This window comes from Bufo gargarizans, chromosome 4 (assembly GCF_014858855.1).
Source record: "Bufo gargarizans isolate SCDJY-AF-19 chromosome 4, ASM1485885v1, whole genome shotgun sequence".
NCBI classification, from domain to species: Eukaryota; Metazoa; Chordata; class Amphibia; order Anura; family Bufonidae; genus Bufo; species Bufo gargarizans.
In genome coordinates, this window is record NC_058083.1 from 255224881 (window position 1) to 255242520 (window position 17640).

Genomic DNA, 17640 nt, shown 5'->3' on the forward strand with positions numbered 1-17640 from the left:
CATTGTACTTATTTTGAGCTAAAAATCATTTTTCCAATTGGTCTATATTAAAAAAATATATATGGAGTCCTTTTCTCTGTACAGAGCGGAGATGCTCTAGTAGCAGCCTATTGATTTTTTGCCCTCTGGGGAGCTGACAGGTTCCTTATCTCTGCTCTCTGACATTATAAACACTCATTCAAGCTCAATTCTTATCTTACTGATAAGAATGTAGCTTAAAGCAGTGTTTCCCAACCAGTGTGCCTCCAGCTGTTACAAAACTACAACTACCAGCATGCCCGCACAACCAAATGCTGTCTGGGCATGCTGGGAGTTGTAGTTTTGCAACAGCTGGAGGCACACTGGTTGGGAAACACTGGCTTAAAGTATAACTGTCATTTTTTTTTTTTTTTTTTTGGAGTATTGGATTGTGGTGATAGCTCCTTGGTGGCCCTATTTCAACTTTTCACTGTGTATTCAATTGCCCCTTAATTCCACAGTTTTGTTCCCTGTACTGCCTACTTTTACCTGTGCTCAAAATCAGGTTGCTAGGCATGTTCCGTCTATCTGTTGAAGGACGGAGGACGCAGAAGCACGCAGCGTGCAAGGTCACATTACTGACAGCCAGGGACTGTGTGTAAATGATTAAAGCCAGGTCCTCCCCAACAGCTGATAACAGTGCCTGGGCTGTGTTATGCAGGGTCCGTCTATGTGTGGAAGGACGGCGGACGCAGAAGCACGCAGCGTGCAAGGTCAGATTACTGACAGCCAGGGACTGTAAGTAAATGATTAAAGCCAGGTCCTCCCCAGCAGCTGATAACAGTGCCTGGTCTGTGTGCACTTCTCCCTGTCCCTGCGCTTGGCAGACGCTCCCTCACTCAGCAGAGCTGGACAATGCAGAGTTGAAGCAGCGCAGACCAGGGAAGGGAGATCTGCCGTCTGCTCAGTGTATAAATGAAAGCAACATGTGGTAACAAGACCGCTTTGTGCTGCAGAAGATTAACCCTTTAGGGGGAGGGCTCTGGTTACTGACACTTTTGGGGGGCTATTGTTACTGGCTAGTGAGGGCAGGTGGGATTAGCCTCAGGGTGAGGGCAGTGGCGGCCATCTTAACTGAATAGTGAAATTGCAGTTTTATGCAGACTGGTTGCTAAGGGCTGAATCTTATTAAATATGGGGTAAGTCTAATAGTAACGGATTGTGGAATATCATGTTATTAGTAACTACATATATTAAAACTGAAATTAGGGTCTAAGTGTGATGGTTATCCTTTAAGCGTTTATGAAATCTTAGTAGTTTAGAGATAAGGGTTATTAGATGACTGGCACAAATTGAAAGTAGTAGTTACACAGCTAGACAACTAGTTAACTGTATGTGACAGATTGACTTAATATTTTTAATAAAGGCCAATTGAAAATATGATTTTTTAGCCAAAAATAGTAAAAGGCAATCATAAACTAAAATTGCCTCCAAAGTTGTACATAGCCTTTAACTTTTTTTTAAACCATTGATTGCTTCTATAATACGCTGTACTGCTTATGTAGCACAGTGGTTTATATTGTCAATACTGTACTGACAGGCACTATCCATCTGCGCCAGAGATAAATGGATTCCCCACTGTCCCTCTCCTGTCAGCATGATGGGGATTGGCATCAACACTCTCCATCCACAGCCAGCATCAAGCTTTTCCTGGACTTAATCAGTCCTCTGTTCCTCCCTGGCAACTATCGCCCAGAAGATCCTGGTTCCTTTGTATTGTCACAGCATCACACACAACTGTGCCACATGGCACCACGGCTTATTATCCAGCCAACCTGCAAAAGAGAACATTATATACCATGCCAAATCACATACAGTATATCTACATGGCATGATTAATACATTTGAGTAGCCCCTCAAGTGGTTGTCTGACATAACTGAAATCTAAAAGAAATCACACCCCCATCAGGCCGCAATTGATAATGTCCCATTTGTGGTCACAAGAATTCTGTAGCCAGTCACTGGCTTCAGTGGTCACGTGCAAGAATGACTCTGGAATGGTGGAAGTTTCAAAAGGTGAGTCATTCTTTTTATAACACACCTTCCTGCCTGCTGTCAATGTTTGAGTTATGTCAGACAACCCCTTTAACTTGAAATCCATTTAATAGGCAACTGAAGAGGATACATCGGCAGCCCATAGGTACACAGTTCACCCTCCCTACAAGTTCATATAATGCAAAACGGTTGCCTCCAAAGAAGCCTCCATGATGCCATTAAACCAGCAGGAAATGTAAGCTTGATTACTTCTCTAATAGACTGGGTCTGATGAATACTGTATTTCATTGCAATTTGAAAATTCATGGAAAAAATCACTTGTTTTATTCTAGTCTATTATTTGACTTATTTTAGTTTCTTTTTTATCTATTCTTATAGAATATATTAATAGTCTGTAAGGATGCCTTCGCGCTGCAGATTTTTGCTGCAGAAATTTCCGCAACTGAAATCAGTTCCATTCATTTGATTGTGGCAGCAAGCACACGGTTTTCTGCAAGCTCCATTTAAGGTGAATGGAACTGATTTTCAGTCACGGAAAATTCTGCAGCAGAATCCGTAGCCCGTGAAGGCACCCTAAAACTCTGAACACCAGATTCTCCGGTTTATCATACTGTTCATTTGAACGTATTCACAAGACTTTTTTGTTTGATGATGTATTTTCGTACCTACTGAGGGGCAGTTATTTTCTAGCACAATGACTTCTGACATAATGCATTGAATTTAATCATGTCAGGTATATGAGAAGCACTCCCAACAGACAAAACAGATTCTACCCTTCGTACTAGAACATATGCTTCAATAACTATGTAACGATTTATTCTGCTAGAGGAGTTTCTATGCATGAATACAGATGTTAGGCTACTTTCACACTAGCGTTTTAGTTTTCCAGTATTCAGATCCATCATAGGGGCTCAATACCAGAAAAAAACTTGTCCCCATTCATTGTCAATGGGGACAAAACTGAACTGAACAGAAATGAATGCTCAAAAATGCATGCCGTTCCATTTAGTTGCATTCCCAGACCGGAGAGCAAACTGCAACATGTATTTTGTTTTCCGTCCTGGGATACGGAGCAAGACCGCCAATGCAAGTCAATGGGGACGGATCCGTTTTCTCTGAAACAATCCGCCACAATAGAAAACGGATCTGTCCTGGCAATGTTAAAGATAATACAACCGGATCCGTTCATAACGGATGCAGATGGTTGTATTATCAGTATGCCGGATCCAGTAAAAACGCTAGTGTGAAAGTAGCCTTAGCCCATACAACAAGTGGCTATCACTGTTAAAGGGAATATAACGCACCCCCCCCCCCCCTCTTCTGATCTGTGGCCTGTGTTGGAGTGGTGATTCACCGCTGCACCAGGTCTTGCGCAGTGACCTGATCATGCGAGACCAAAAGCAGGAGGTCGCAGTGACGTAATCGCGACCTCTTTCGGGTGGGGTGTAGCGTGTTGCGCTGATTCTTTTACTTGGCGATTCTAAAAGCTCTGCAGGAAAAGAACAATGCGGCGCGCAAAGCGCGCCGCACATTTTTTTGGCCTCGCCCATTATTAAACGCCCCTCCTACATATAATAGGCCACTCCCAACAAACACTGTACAGCTGACATTCTATAGTTGCGGCCTGTCTCTACACATCATACTGAGAGAGTATGTCCTGGCTGCACTGCCTGCTTCACATCATACAATAGACAGCCGGCTGCAGCCAGGAAGCTCCTCCTCCGCTCTCCTCCCTCCCCCAATCCTGCTCAAGGCCTGTGGTTCCCCCCACCATCTGCCTGCTGCCCCCTTTGGCCGTCCTCATCCAGCTCTGAATCCTCCTTCTGCAAATGGCAGGGGAGGAGCCGGAGCATCTCCTCTCCTACATAGCGCCCCCTACCTCTTACATCCAGTGATGTCACCTTTGTTGTAGACGTTCTCTTTCCTCATCTTCTCCATTCAGACCAGACCGCCATGATGATTCTTCAGCATCTCCCGTCTCTGCAGAGATTAACAAACAGACATTAGTTTCCCACATTTCCATCATCTTCACATCTTCTGAACCCCCTTTCCTGCCACCCCCAATACTGTGCCCGCTGTGCCCCCAATACTATACTGCTGAAACAGTCCCCCTGGAAATACTACTACCACACAGATAGTGCCCCCAATACTGTACCCGCTGTGCCCCCAATACTATACTGCAGAAACAGTCCCCCTGGAAATACTGCTACCACACAGATAGTGCCCCAATACTGTGCCCGCTGTGCCCCCAATACTATACTGCAGAAACAGCCCCCCTGGAAATACTGCTACCACACAGATAGTGCCCCCTTCAACAATTATTGGCACACAGTGCTCTAAAAAAATAACTGCGCCCAGACACTAATAGTATAAAGATAATGTCCCCCAAAAATGATTGTATCCCCGCTTAGTACCCGCTGTTGAGCTAATGTCCCCATAATGTATGCCAGTATAAAATACCCCTATATAGTGCCCCAGTAAATGCCCTCATAGTGCTCCTCTCCCCTTCCCCATAGTGTCGCCCATAATATGCCAGTAAAAAATGCCCCTTCTAAGTGCCACCATATGCCCCAATAGTGCTCCTTTCCCCCATAGTGCCTACCATAATGTGCCAGTAAAAAAAATGCCCCCTTAGTGCCACCAGATGCAATAATGCCCCCATAATGTGCCAATAAGAATAAAGAACCCTTTAGAGCCCCCACTTCCCCTTAGTGCCCCCAAATAATGCCCCTATAGTGCCACCAGATGCCCCATAGTGCTCCTCTCCCCCATGGTGCCCCCCAAATAATGCCCCCATAGTGGCGTTCTCCCCTTTACTGCCCCCCATAGTGGCGTTCTCCCCTTTACTGCCCCCCATAGTGGCGTTCTCCCCTTTACTGCCCCCCATAGTGGCGTTCTCCCCTTTACTGCCCCCCATAGTGGCGTTCTCCCCTTTACTGCCCCCCATAGTGGCGTTCTCCCCTTTACTGCCCCCCATAGTGGCGTTCTCCCCTTTACTGCCCCCCATAGTGGCGTTCTCCCCTTTACTGCCCCCCATAGTGGCGTTCTCCCCTTTACTGCCCCCCATAGTGGCGTTCTCCCCTTTACTGCCCCCCATAGTGGCGTTCTCCCCTTTACTGCCCCCCATAGTGGCGTTCTCCCCTTTACTGCCCCCCATAGTGGCGTTCTCCCCTTTACTGCCCCCCATAGTGGCGTTCTCCCCTTTACTGCCCCCCATAGTGGCGTTCTCCCCTTTACTGCCCCCCATAGTGGCGTTCTCCCCTTTACTGCCCCCCATAGTGGCGTTCTCCCCTTTACTGCCCCCCATAGTGGCGTTCTCCCCTTTACTGCCCCCCATAGTGGCGTTCTCCCCTTTACTGCCCCCCATAGTGGCGTTCTCCCCTTTACTGCCCCCCATAGTGGCGTTCTCCCCTTTACTGCCCCCCATAGTGCAGTTCTCCCCTTTAGTGCCCCCCATAGTGCAGTTCTCCCCTTTAGTGCCCCCATAGTGCAGTTCTCCCCTTTTGTGCCCCCATAGTGCAGTTCTCCCCTTTTTTTGTGCCCCCATAGTGCAGTTCTCCCCTTTTTTTGTGCCCCCATAGTGCAGTTCTTCCCTTTTTTTGTGCCCCCATAGTGCAGTTCTCCCCTTTTATAGTGCCCCCCATAGTGCAGTTCTCCCCTTTTATAGTGCCCCCCATAGTGCAGTTCTCCCCTTTTATAGTGCCCCCCATAGTGCAGTTCTCTCCTTTTATAGTGCCCCCCATAGTGCAGTTCTCTCCTTTTATAGTGCCCCCCATAGTGCAGTTCTCCCCTTTTATTGTGCCCCCCCCATAGTGCAGTTCTCCCCTTTTATAGTGCCCCCCATAGTGCAATTCCCACCCTTTTATAGTGCCCCCCATAGTGCAGTTCTCTCCTTTTATAGTGCCCCCCATAGTGCAGTTCTCCCCTTTTATAGTGCCCCCCATAGTGCAGTTCTCTCCTTTTATAGTGCCCCCCATAGTGCAGTTCTCCCCTTTTATTGGGCCCCCCATAGTGCAGTTCTCCCCTTTTATAGTGCCCCCCATAGTGCAGTTCTCCCCTTTTATAGTGCCCCCCATAGTGCAGTTCTCCCCTTTTATAGTGCCCCCCATAGTGCAGTTCTCTCCCTTTTATTGTGCCCCCCATAGTGCAGTTCTCCCCTTTTATTGTGCCCCCCATAGTGCAGTTCTCCCCTTTTATAGTGCCCCTCATAGTGCAGTTCTCCCCTTTTATAGTGCCCCCCATAGTGCAGTTCTCTCCTTTTATAGTGCCCCCCATAGTGCAGTTCTCCCCTTTTATTGTGCCCCCCCATAGTGCAGTTCTCTCCTTTTATAGTGCCCCCCATAGTGCAGTTCTCCCATTTTATTGTGCCCCCCCATAGTGCAGTTCTCTCCTTTTATAGTGCCCCCATAGTGCCAGATCCCCCCCTCAAAAAAAATAAAAATAAAAAAAATACACCTATACTTACCAGCAGCGATGCGATGCAGCCTCTTCCGGCCCGTGTCCCTGCTGTGTGCTGCCCGGCTCAGGCAGCGCGATGATGACGTCATCATGTCGCCAGAGCCGGCCTCTGATAGGCTGCAGGCATTAGTGCCTGCGGCCTATCAGAAGAACAGCGGAGGGACACACCTCTCCCTCCCCTACCGCAGCACAGCTATGGAGATGAGAGCTTCCACAATGGAAGCGCTCATCTCCTACTGCCCCCACCGCTCCCCCCCCGCCCCCCGCCGCCGCTGATGCTGCTGCTGCCGCTGCCACTGCTACACTTACATCCAGGGCCGCGCCGCCTATGGTGATCGGCGGTGCGGCCCTGAAGGATTAAAAAAAAAAATATTTGCCTGGTTGTTCTAGGGGGGGTCCAGACCCGCTGGACCCCCCCTGTAGGTGCGCCACTGCATATCTCTGATATAAAATGTGTTAGTATATTCCTCCTTGTGTTCCAGAATACTTTGCCTGCTACATCTACTCTATGTCAGTACTTTCCTACTATTCTAGGTCTTCCAGAAATCTCCCAAAACTTTTTTGTGGATCCATAACTGCAAATCACAGATTTCCTTTAACATAAATTTGTTGACAGTTTAATAAAAACCTTTTTGGACATCTGTAGTGTAGTGGTTTGTTCTCTTGAACGTATGTCATCCCTCAAAATATTATGTCACAAACTTTAATCTCTTAAAACATAAACCAAGAGAACAGATGACAAATTAGAGCCTAAATCAGTGATACGCCAGCTGTATTCAGTAAATCTGGATATATTGACATCAGTTTCATTATTAACTCGTCTTTTCCACAGGACATCCTTCTCTTCACTGTGAATGGGTTAAACAACAAGTAAGTATTGCGGTACTAGACTGGAAACCATGGACAGTCAGGGACTGGGACCAGCATATCACAGGGACCTCCTCTCCATCTGCCTGGGTATGTTTTCCCTCTGGCTCCTGACCTCAGCTGCAGCATTCTACTGAACATACCTATGGCACATTTGCAATCCTGCAGGGACCAAAAACCATGAGTGAAGCCTCAAGACCCATAAATTTTATACCCCAAGGAATATAAGCCTTCCCTTTAAGTATTTCAAAATTCATTATGATTTTTAATGAATTTTCCATAAACTTAGCCATAGCTAAATATGTCATTTTAATTATTTCCCTGCTGTGCTGTTTATCCTAATTGAGTGAAAGCCAGGAAATAAGGCAAAATGAACAATTAGAAGAAAGTCAACCAAGTAGAATATGCAGTCATTTCAATGAAATGCTACTGCTTGGGGCTTTAGGGTTACTTCTCCCCTTTACCTACCCCTTTTTTCCACAATTTCACTAATATATGCCCCTTTCTCACTTTACATTTACAGTTATTCCTCTTTGTTTAATAAGGAGCACTGGTGTTATGATCCTCATGATGCCTAAAGGGATTGCCTTATAAGTAAATGCTCCCTACAGGAGTTCTGATAACAAAGAGTGTCTCTGGCAGAACCGGCCTATCCCTGTATTACACGGTCGGCCATTAATTTGGATAGGTTGCATGTAGCACTATATTTTCCCTGCAAGGGTTGAAATGTATGACTACTCCAAGCTTCTTCTAGTAGTAACATCTAAACACCAGGGATTTCTGAAGCCAGGCTTGGATCAGCTGATTACTGGGCTGGTTTCAATTAAAAAAATTGATCAGTATTCGCTTTAGGCCCCATGCACACAGCCGTGTTTCACAGCCGTGTGCGGGCCGTGGAACCGCGGCCTGGATCCCTCCTGAGAGCAGGAGCGCACGGCGTCACTGGTTGCTATGACGCCGTGCGCTCCCTGCTGCCGGCACAGTACAGTAATACACTGGTATAGATCATACCAGTGTACCACTGTATTGCGGCAGCAGCAGGGAGCGCACGGCGTCATAGCAACCAGTGACGCCGTGCGCTCCTGCTCTCAGGAGGGATCCAGGCCGCGGTTCCACGGCCCGCACACGGCTGTGAAACACGGCCGTGTGCATGGGGCCTTACTTGACCTGGTTAAATTCACCGTGTATTGCTCCTTTTACTTGGACCGATGTCACAGGCAATTATCAGGAATTAACCGTTCATTCCCGATAATTGCCTGATCATCAGAGGAGATGAGAGCTGCATTGACTTGCTGTCACTCTTCGTTGTGGGAGGGAAACACCACACTTAGCATAGGAGGGAAGGGGGAAACAGGGAATCAGGCCAGAGAACTAGGGAAGGAAGATGGACACCTCCTAGTGAAAACCCTAACCAAAATCCTGACTGATACCAGTATGAACAGACCCCAAAGGTAGGTTAGTTCATACGCAGGAATACCTAGAGTCCTATTTAGCCCTATAGGACCCTGGTACTAATAGCAGGGACAAGACTACCTGTTCCTCCAAAAGTAAGAACGAACAGGAGTCTACTTCAGAACCCAAACAAAATACAAAAGGGAAAGGATAGACTTCAAAGAGGCTATGGAAGCACCAGGAACTCAGCCGAGATCCAACCACAAACAATCCACAGGCACAAAAGCTATAACCGGTACAGCATAGTGGGAGAAGCAACTATAAATAAGGAAGGTTAAATTACCACATAAGCAACACCTGACACGTCCGTGACACTTGTAGCAATCATCTACCCTGTATAGGGACGAGTGATCTCTACAGTGATGATTGCTACAGAACCTATGATTTTTTTGTGCTGGCTGAAGTATACGATCCTGATGAATGAGTGTTTGCTTGTTTATCGAGTGACTTCTGGTACCTTTACACGGGCCAATTATCGGAAACAAGCATTTCTTAATGCTCATCTCTGATAATTGTCCTGAATTTTGGTCTGTGTAAAAGTAAGTCTGTGTTGGAAACTTAGCATGGAGAAAGAATGTAAGTGCATAATATTAAGGGCAATACTGACAGTTAATTGAATGTTTTCTGAAGATGCCTATTAAAGGGGTCCTCCCAGGAAAAATATTCTACAGTTTTCAAACCAGCACCTGGATCTGAATACTTTTGTAATTGCATGTAATTAAAAATGTAGTATAGTCACTGAGTTACATTTTTCTGTATAGCGCCAACTGCTGTTTGTCCTTTTCTTTATTTCTCTGTCCACCTTGCTGAGGTAGTCACACATGGTCAGTTCCATCCCTTAAAAGGTTTTTCTGAGACTTTTATACTGATAACCTCTGTATAGGTCATCAGTATTTGCTTGGTGGGGGTCAGTCACCCGGGACCCCAGACATTCAGCTGTTTAAGCGGCCTTCACTCAGAAAATCCTTTTAAACTTCACCAGCCCTATCTACTGTTAGAAGCTGAGACAGTCACAGGAATAGAGCTGCAGCAGAAAGGACGTGCCCCCTGCGCTGTAATAAGGAGAGAGCTGCAGCAGAAAGAACAAACCCCCATGAAAGGCCACGCCCCCTGCGCTGTAATACGGAGAGAGCTGCAGCAGAAAGAACAAACCCCCATGAAAGGCCACGCCCCCTGCGCTGTAATACGGAGAGAGCTGCAGCAGAAAGAACAAACCCCCATGAAAGGCCACGCCCCCTGAGCTGACTGCTTGAAATACAGTGTAAATATACTTCAGCAATTGTAGCAATGAATGGGGAGAACTCTGGATCCATGGGAGGTACAGGGCTGGTCCTAGCTTTGTGAGAGATTTTCTTGTATTATATGATTTTAATTTTTTGCATTAATCATGGAATACCCCATTAAGCTTTTTTTCCCTAGTGATTCCAGCTTTCAGATACTATATTACTATGCAGGGAGTGCAGAATTATTAGGCAAGTTGTATTTTTGAGGATTAATTTTATTATTGAACAACAACCATGTTCTCAATGAACCCAAAAAACTCATTAATATCAAAGCTGAATATTTTTGGAAGTAGTTTTTAGTTTGTTTTTAGTTTTAGATATTTGAGGGGGATATCTGTGTGTGCAGGTGACTATTACTGTGCATAATTATTAGGCAACTTAACAAAAAACAAATATATACCCATTTCAATTATTTATTTTTACCAGTGAAACCAATATAACATCTCAACATTCACAAATATACATTTCTGACATTCAAAAACAAAATAAAAACAAATCAGTGACCAATATAGCCACCTTTCTTTGCAAGGACACTCAAAAGCCTGCCATCCATGGATTCTGTCAGTGTTTTGATCTGTTCACCAACAACATTGCGTGCAGCAGCAACCACAGCCTCCCAGACACTGTTCAGAGAGGTGTACTGTTTTCCCTCCTTGTAAATCTCACATTTGATGATGGACCACAGGTTCTCAATAGGGTTCAGATCAGGTGAACAAGGAGGCCATGTCATTAGATTTTCTTCTTTTATACCATTTCTTGCCACCCACGCGGTGGAGTACTTGGACGCGTGTGATGGAGCATTGTCCTGCATGAAAATCATGTTTTTCTTGAAGGATGCAGACTTCTTCCTGTACCACTGCTTGAAGAAGGTGTCTTCCAGAAACTGGCAGTAGGACTGGGAGTTGAGCTTGACTCCATCCTCAACCCGAAAAGGCCCCACAAGCTCATCTTTGATGATACCAGCCCAAACCAGTACTCCACCTCCACCTTGCTGGCGTCTGAGTCGGACTGGAGCTCTCTGCCCTTTACCAATCCAGCCATCTGGCCCATCAATACTCACTCTCATTTCATCAGTCCATAAAACCTTAGAAAAATCAGTCTTGAGATATTTCTTGGCCCAGTCTTGACGTTTCAGCTTGTGTGTCTTGTTCAGTGGTGGTCGTCTTTCAGCCTTTCTTACCTTGGCCATGTCTCTGAGTATTGCACACCTTGTGCTTTTGGGCACTCCAGTGATGTTGCAGCTCTGAAATATGGCCAAACTGGTGGCAAGTGGCATCTTGGCAGCTGCACGCTTGACTTTTCTCAGTTCATGGGCAGTTATTTTGCGCCTTGGTTTTTCCACACGCTTCTTGCGACCCTGTTGACTATTTTGAATGAAACGCTTGATTGTTCGATGATCACGCTTCAGAAGCTTTGCAATTTTAAGAGTGCTGCATCCCTCTGCAAGATATCTCACTATTTTTGACTTTTCTGAGCCTGTCAAGTCCTTCTTTTGACCCATTTTGCCAAAGGAAAGGAAGTTGCCTAATAATTATGCACACCTGATATAGGGTGTTGATGTCATAAGACCACACCCCTTCTCATTACAGAGATGCACATCACCTAATATGCTTAATTGGTAGTAGGCTTTCGAGCCTATACAGCTTGGAGTAAGACAACATGCATAAAGAGGATGATGTGGTCAAAATACTCATTTGCCTAATAATTCTGCACGTAGTGTACATATACTGTCTGAAACAAGTGCTTGATTACATTGCTTTTGTGCTGACTTCCTAAATAACTATCATAGCACACATACTGTGCTACATTTCTCACCCTAAAGTATTACTCACAATATGCCCTCATATTACTGCTACATTTTTATAGTGTTTCCCATGGACATAATGATTATAGTTAGAAAATCAAATTTTACAATCGTTATTCATCATCGTTATTTCTGTGTACTAAAATCTATTGGAATATTTATATTTCTTGTCACAGCCCCTCCACAGAAATCTGGTGATCCAGATCAGTTTCTCTCCAGTCTGGTACAGAAATGCTCACAGGGAAACTGGTGCCAGAAATCCCATAATTTTCTATGGTAGCGTTCATATCATTCCTACGTAAAACAGCAACAGACAACGTTTTCATGTCTGGTGTGTTTTTCTGTCAAGTGCTTTCCGTCAATGACTGCTGGATACAACTGATATATGTGATGGTGGTAAATACTGTAATAAAATAGTACATGTGCCACGTGTGTAGGACACATGGAGGTTTTTCTCAAGGATTCCCCAAAAGAAAACACATTTATGGTGTGCTTGATCACAAGCCAGACTATGGAGGAATTCTACCAAGAAGCATTGCTACTAGAGATAACACAGCAGTATTTTGTGCTGTCCTGTGGTATTTGGTTCTACTGGAACGGTATGTTGTGCTGCACTATGGTATTGCAGGCCCCGCTTACTTCTGTTGTCCCCACCTACTTGTTTTGGCCCGTCTTCTGTCAGTATGAACCCACCTGAAATCTGCAGGTGTTCGCAGGGAAATCCGTGCGGACAATCTGCATCATGCATTTGTGTGGATTTACATGCAGATTTGGTGGGGATTTTCCGCATGTGGACTTTATTCTCCCTATTGAAGTGAATGGAGAAAATCTGCATGAAATCCAATCAGGAAAAATAAAAATAAATTGACATGCCGCAGATTTAAAAATTCGCACCGCAGGTCAAATTCCGCACGCAAAAAATCTGCATCCTGTACATGAGAATTTCAAATTCTCATAGGATACAATGTACATGACCTACGGTGCGGATTTTCTGCACGCAAGTCTGATTGTGTGCATTTAGCCTAAACATTCCAAAGGAAGGCATTTTGGAGGTTAATGCCACTAAAAATAAAATCAATAAAAATAGTAAATAATAATCATTAAAGGGGTTGTCCGGGTTCAGAGCTAAACCCGGACATACCCTTATTTTCCCCCAGGCAGCCCCCCTGACATGAGCATCGGAGCATCTCATGCTCCAATGTTCTCCCTTGCCCTGCGCTAGATCGCGCAGGGCACGGGCTCTTTTGTTTTCAATAACACACTGCTGGGCAGAAACTTCCGCCCGGCAGTGTGTTCGGTGACGTCACCGGCTCTGATGGGTGGGCTTTAGTGCTACCCTAGCCGTTTTACTGGCTAGGGCAGAGCTAAATCATGCCCATCAGTGCCAGTGACGTCACCGGGGTTCCTGGCAGCCCCATGGAGAGCCCCGGTACATCACCAAAAAATGCCTTTGCCCTGCGCGATTTAGCACAGGGCAAAGGAGAGCATCGGAGCATGAACTGCTCCGATGCTCATGTCAGGGGGGCTGCCAGGGGGGAAAATGGAGGTATGTCCGGGTTCGGCTCTGAACCTGGACAACCCCTTTAAATTAAAAATACTTGTTAGTAAAGCTCGTCTAATCAGTCTTTAATTACTGGTTAGTTAACAGAATGCATCCACCTATGAAGCATCTGTTACAGCCTGATGAATTCAGTGGCAGAGAGCCTTGCCAGCCCTGTGTGTTCCATGTGATTGCACTGGCACTGCTCCTGTCCTATTCCTGGTGGTACTGCACCACATGGGCATGCTTAATGACTCTGATCACATAGACACTCTAGGCACAGGAATCTATTGACCAGTGGGACACCAATAATACCAATAATAATAAGAATAGCCAAAGATATTCAAAGGCAAGCTACTTTCCTGTAAAAGGGGCATTTCAGCCGTCAGAACAGTAATCAATTTTAGACTGGTGGGGGTTCGATATCCAGCATCCCCACTAAGTCACCTGTTTTTGAATGGCACCTGAAACGAAACGGTGGACAGAGGTAGAAGTCGAAGGCGTCCTTCATTGTTTGGTGTGTCGGGAGCTTTGTGAAGCTGGTTAAGCCGCTGCATGCCAGTCTAAGATCACCATGTGCAATGCCAAGCATCATCTGCAGTGGTTTAAAGCACACCACAGCAGTGGAAATGTGTTAACTATCTAGCAGGCTGATGGATTGATCTGGGTTTGTCAGATTTGGGTTTGCCAGGCCCTTTCATTCAACATCAGTATCTGACCTCACAAATGCCCTTCTGGATTAATGGGCAAAATTCCCACAGACACACTCTGACGTTGTGAGAATCCTTCACAGAAGAGTGGAGGCTGTTATAGCTGTAAAGAGGAGCCATGGTTTAGGAATTGGATGTCCTGGAACCTCATATAGGTGGGCAGGTCAGGTGCCCGTGTATATGGTAACTTGTAATACTGCAGTTTGCTGTGACCATGCCCTGCTATAAAACTTTTATTTCATTCCCTATTAGAAAAAGAATGGTATACTCCGAGGTTCATGAATAAATCTAATAATGACTTCAGAGGATAAGGAGCTGATGATATTTTCAGTCGTTTCCAGTGCTTTCTTTAACAGACCTGTAGTACCCTCAATAACATTTTAAGATTCATTTTTTAAATTATGAAGCAATGTTAAAAGGGTTGTCCAAAATACTGTATATTAAGTGGTATACCCACTTCACCACTGCTCAAGTCTGCCCCACTAGGCTTTGTTTACTTGGCTGCAGTGGTGATATGCCAGTGATTGGCTGCAGCGGTCACATGGGCTATAGGGGCACATCACTGCTGCAGCTATGTAACATAGTAACATAACATAGTATATAAGGCTGAAAAAAGACATTTGTCCATCCAGTTCGGCCTGTCATCCTGCAAGTTGATCCAGAGGAAGGCAAAAAAATATATTGTGAGGTAGAAGCCAATTTTCCACACTTTAGGGGAATATAAAATTCCTTCCTGACTCCAATCAGGCAATTTCTAAGGTCCCTATCAGTATGTCTTTGTAGTGTGGGAGGAAACCAGAGAACCCATAGGAAACCCACACAAACTCCATATAGATGTCCTTGGTCGGATTCGAAGCTAGGACCCTAGCGCTGCAAGGCACCAGTACTAACCACTGAGCCATCGTGCTGCCCTGTAAACAACTAAATAAAAAAAAATAACAATAGCGAGGACTAGCTTGAATTTCCGTCTTTGCGCAGGTTTTAATAACACAGATAACCTCTTTTTATCAATAGTATTAAAGGGGATGTGCAGTGGGTAGATACTGATGACCTATCCTTAGGATAGCCACAAAAGTAAAATGGCGGAAGCAGCACTCCGTTTGGATGAATGACTATTCCAGATGTGTAATTTCAGCTTTGTGCCTTTCTCAAGCATGCTTGAGAAAGGCACAACATCGAAACGTCGCATCTGGGATAAATTGTCTTGTTTCATCTAAACTGATGGCTGCCTCCGCTGTTTTCGTTTTGTGGATATACTTTTTGGGGTGAGTTGGACCAAACCCCTTGGTGGCGGGCACCCACTACTACCACAAAGAGTTCTTAAAGGGAACCCGTCACTGGAATTTAGGGTATAGAGCTGAGGACATGGGTTGCTAGATGGCCGCTAGCACATCCACAATAACCAGTCCCCATAGCTCTGTGTGCCTTTATTCTGGAAAAAACCTGATTTGATACATATGCAAATTAGCCTGAGATGAGTCCTGTCCCTGACTCATCTCACATACAGGACTCATCTCAGGTTAATTTGCATATGTATCAAATCGTTTTTTTTCCACAATAAAAGCACACAGAGCTATGGGGACTGGGTATTGCGGATGTGCTAGCGGCCATCTAGCAACCCATGTCCTCAGCTCTATACACAAAATCCCGGTGACAGGTTCCCTTTAAACCCTTATTCATCTTCCTCTTTCTATCCTTAGGATAGATCATCAATATCTCATCTGTGGGGGTACAACTTCTGACACCCCCACCGATCAGCTGTTTGAAGAGGAGGCATTGCACCTGTGAGCCCTCCTTTCTCTTCAGGATTACACTGCACATGGTCTGGGAAGTCTCAGCAGTGTAGTGTAATTACAAGTGCTCATACCATTCTTGTAATTACACTGCGCAGCAGCTACATGCAAGACTACGTGTAGCGTAATCTTGAAGAGGAAGCAGGGCTCACAGGTGCAATGCCTCCTCTTCAAACAGCTGATCGTGGGGGTGTCGGGAATTGGACCTCCGCTGATCTGATATTTCTACTCATTAGGCCTCTTGCACACGACCATATGTATTTTGTGGTCCACAAAAAATACGGATGACATCCATGTGCATTCTGTATTTTGCAGAACGGAACAGCTGGCCCCCTAATAGAACAGTACTATCCTTGTCCGTAGTGCGGACAATAATAGGACATGTTCTATTCTTTTGCGGAACAAAAATATGGAAATGGATGCACACTGAGTACCTTCCATTTTTTTTTGCAAACCCATTGAAATAAATGGTTCCATAAACGATCTGCAAAAAAAATGGAATGGACACGGAAAGAAAATACGTTTGTGTGCATGATCTCTTACTCTTCCTCATGGCTGATGTACCTCTACACTTAAACTTCACATGACCCTTGTTCTACATTTCATCCCCCTGATCCACTTTTTAAAAACTGTCAAAGCTGTATAAATAAAATGTGTCTAAAAAACACAACAGGTGGTGGAACTATAAAATTACTCATTCCATCGCCCCTCTGTGTGACTGAAATAAGACCTCTGAAATTCCATTATAATAGTAGTTTCATTGATGTGTATATATATATATATATATATATATATAATATATATATAGTATGTATACAATTGCATCGGGCAGGGTGCGGGATCTACTTATTCTATACCTTTATTCTTGAATTCTTGATTCCATTAGGTGTATACTTGTAACCAGGCTGGAATCCACACTGGTTGCTTTTATATACCCAGCATGTATGCATTTTCTACAGTTTTCAATGCTCCCTTTAGTTGTGTTGCTTTAGATTGCCCAGAAAATACATACTGGTGATTCACCATGCAGGGAGGCAGTGGAGTGCTTCTTTATACTCTGCCATGGTAGTTGTATGCCTGGTAAAACATGTTGTGAATGGGGAATCACCAGCCTGTTCACCCTATTCATCAAATGACTAACAGTCCAGATCCTATTACCTAGTCAGCATGATGGAGTGCATCAATTACAGGGCTATACAGCCGCACACCACATGCAAGGGTTGTATGTATCATCTGCACAGTTTGTATAACAATACAGATTATCTATTGAATATGATTGCTTAATGTAGACTGACTAGATAGATAGATATTAAATAGACAGATAAGAAGATAGCTATTAGGTAGACAGAGAATGGATAACTAGATAAATATAAGGTAGACAAATAAATAGATAGATAATGGAATGATAAATAGATAGATAATGAATAAATAGTTACATAATAGGTAGACGTATACATAATCGATAAATAGATATGAGATAGATAAATAGATATGAGATAGATAAATAGATATGAGATAGATAGATAGATAAATAGAGATGAGATAGATAGATAGATAGATAGATAGATGGATAATGGAATGATAAATAGATAGATAATGAATAAATAGTTACATAATAGGTAGACGTATACATAATCGATAAATAGATATGAGATAGATAAATAGATATGAGATAGATAGATAGATAAATAGATATGAGATAGATAGATAGATAGATAGA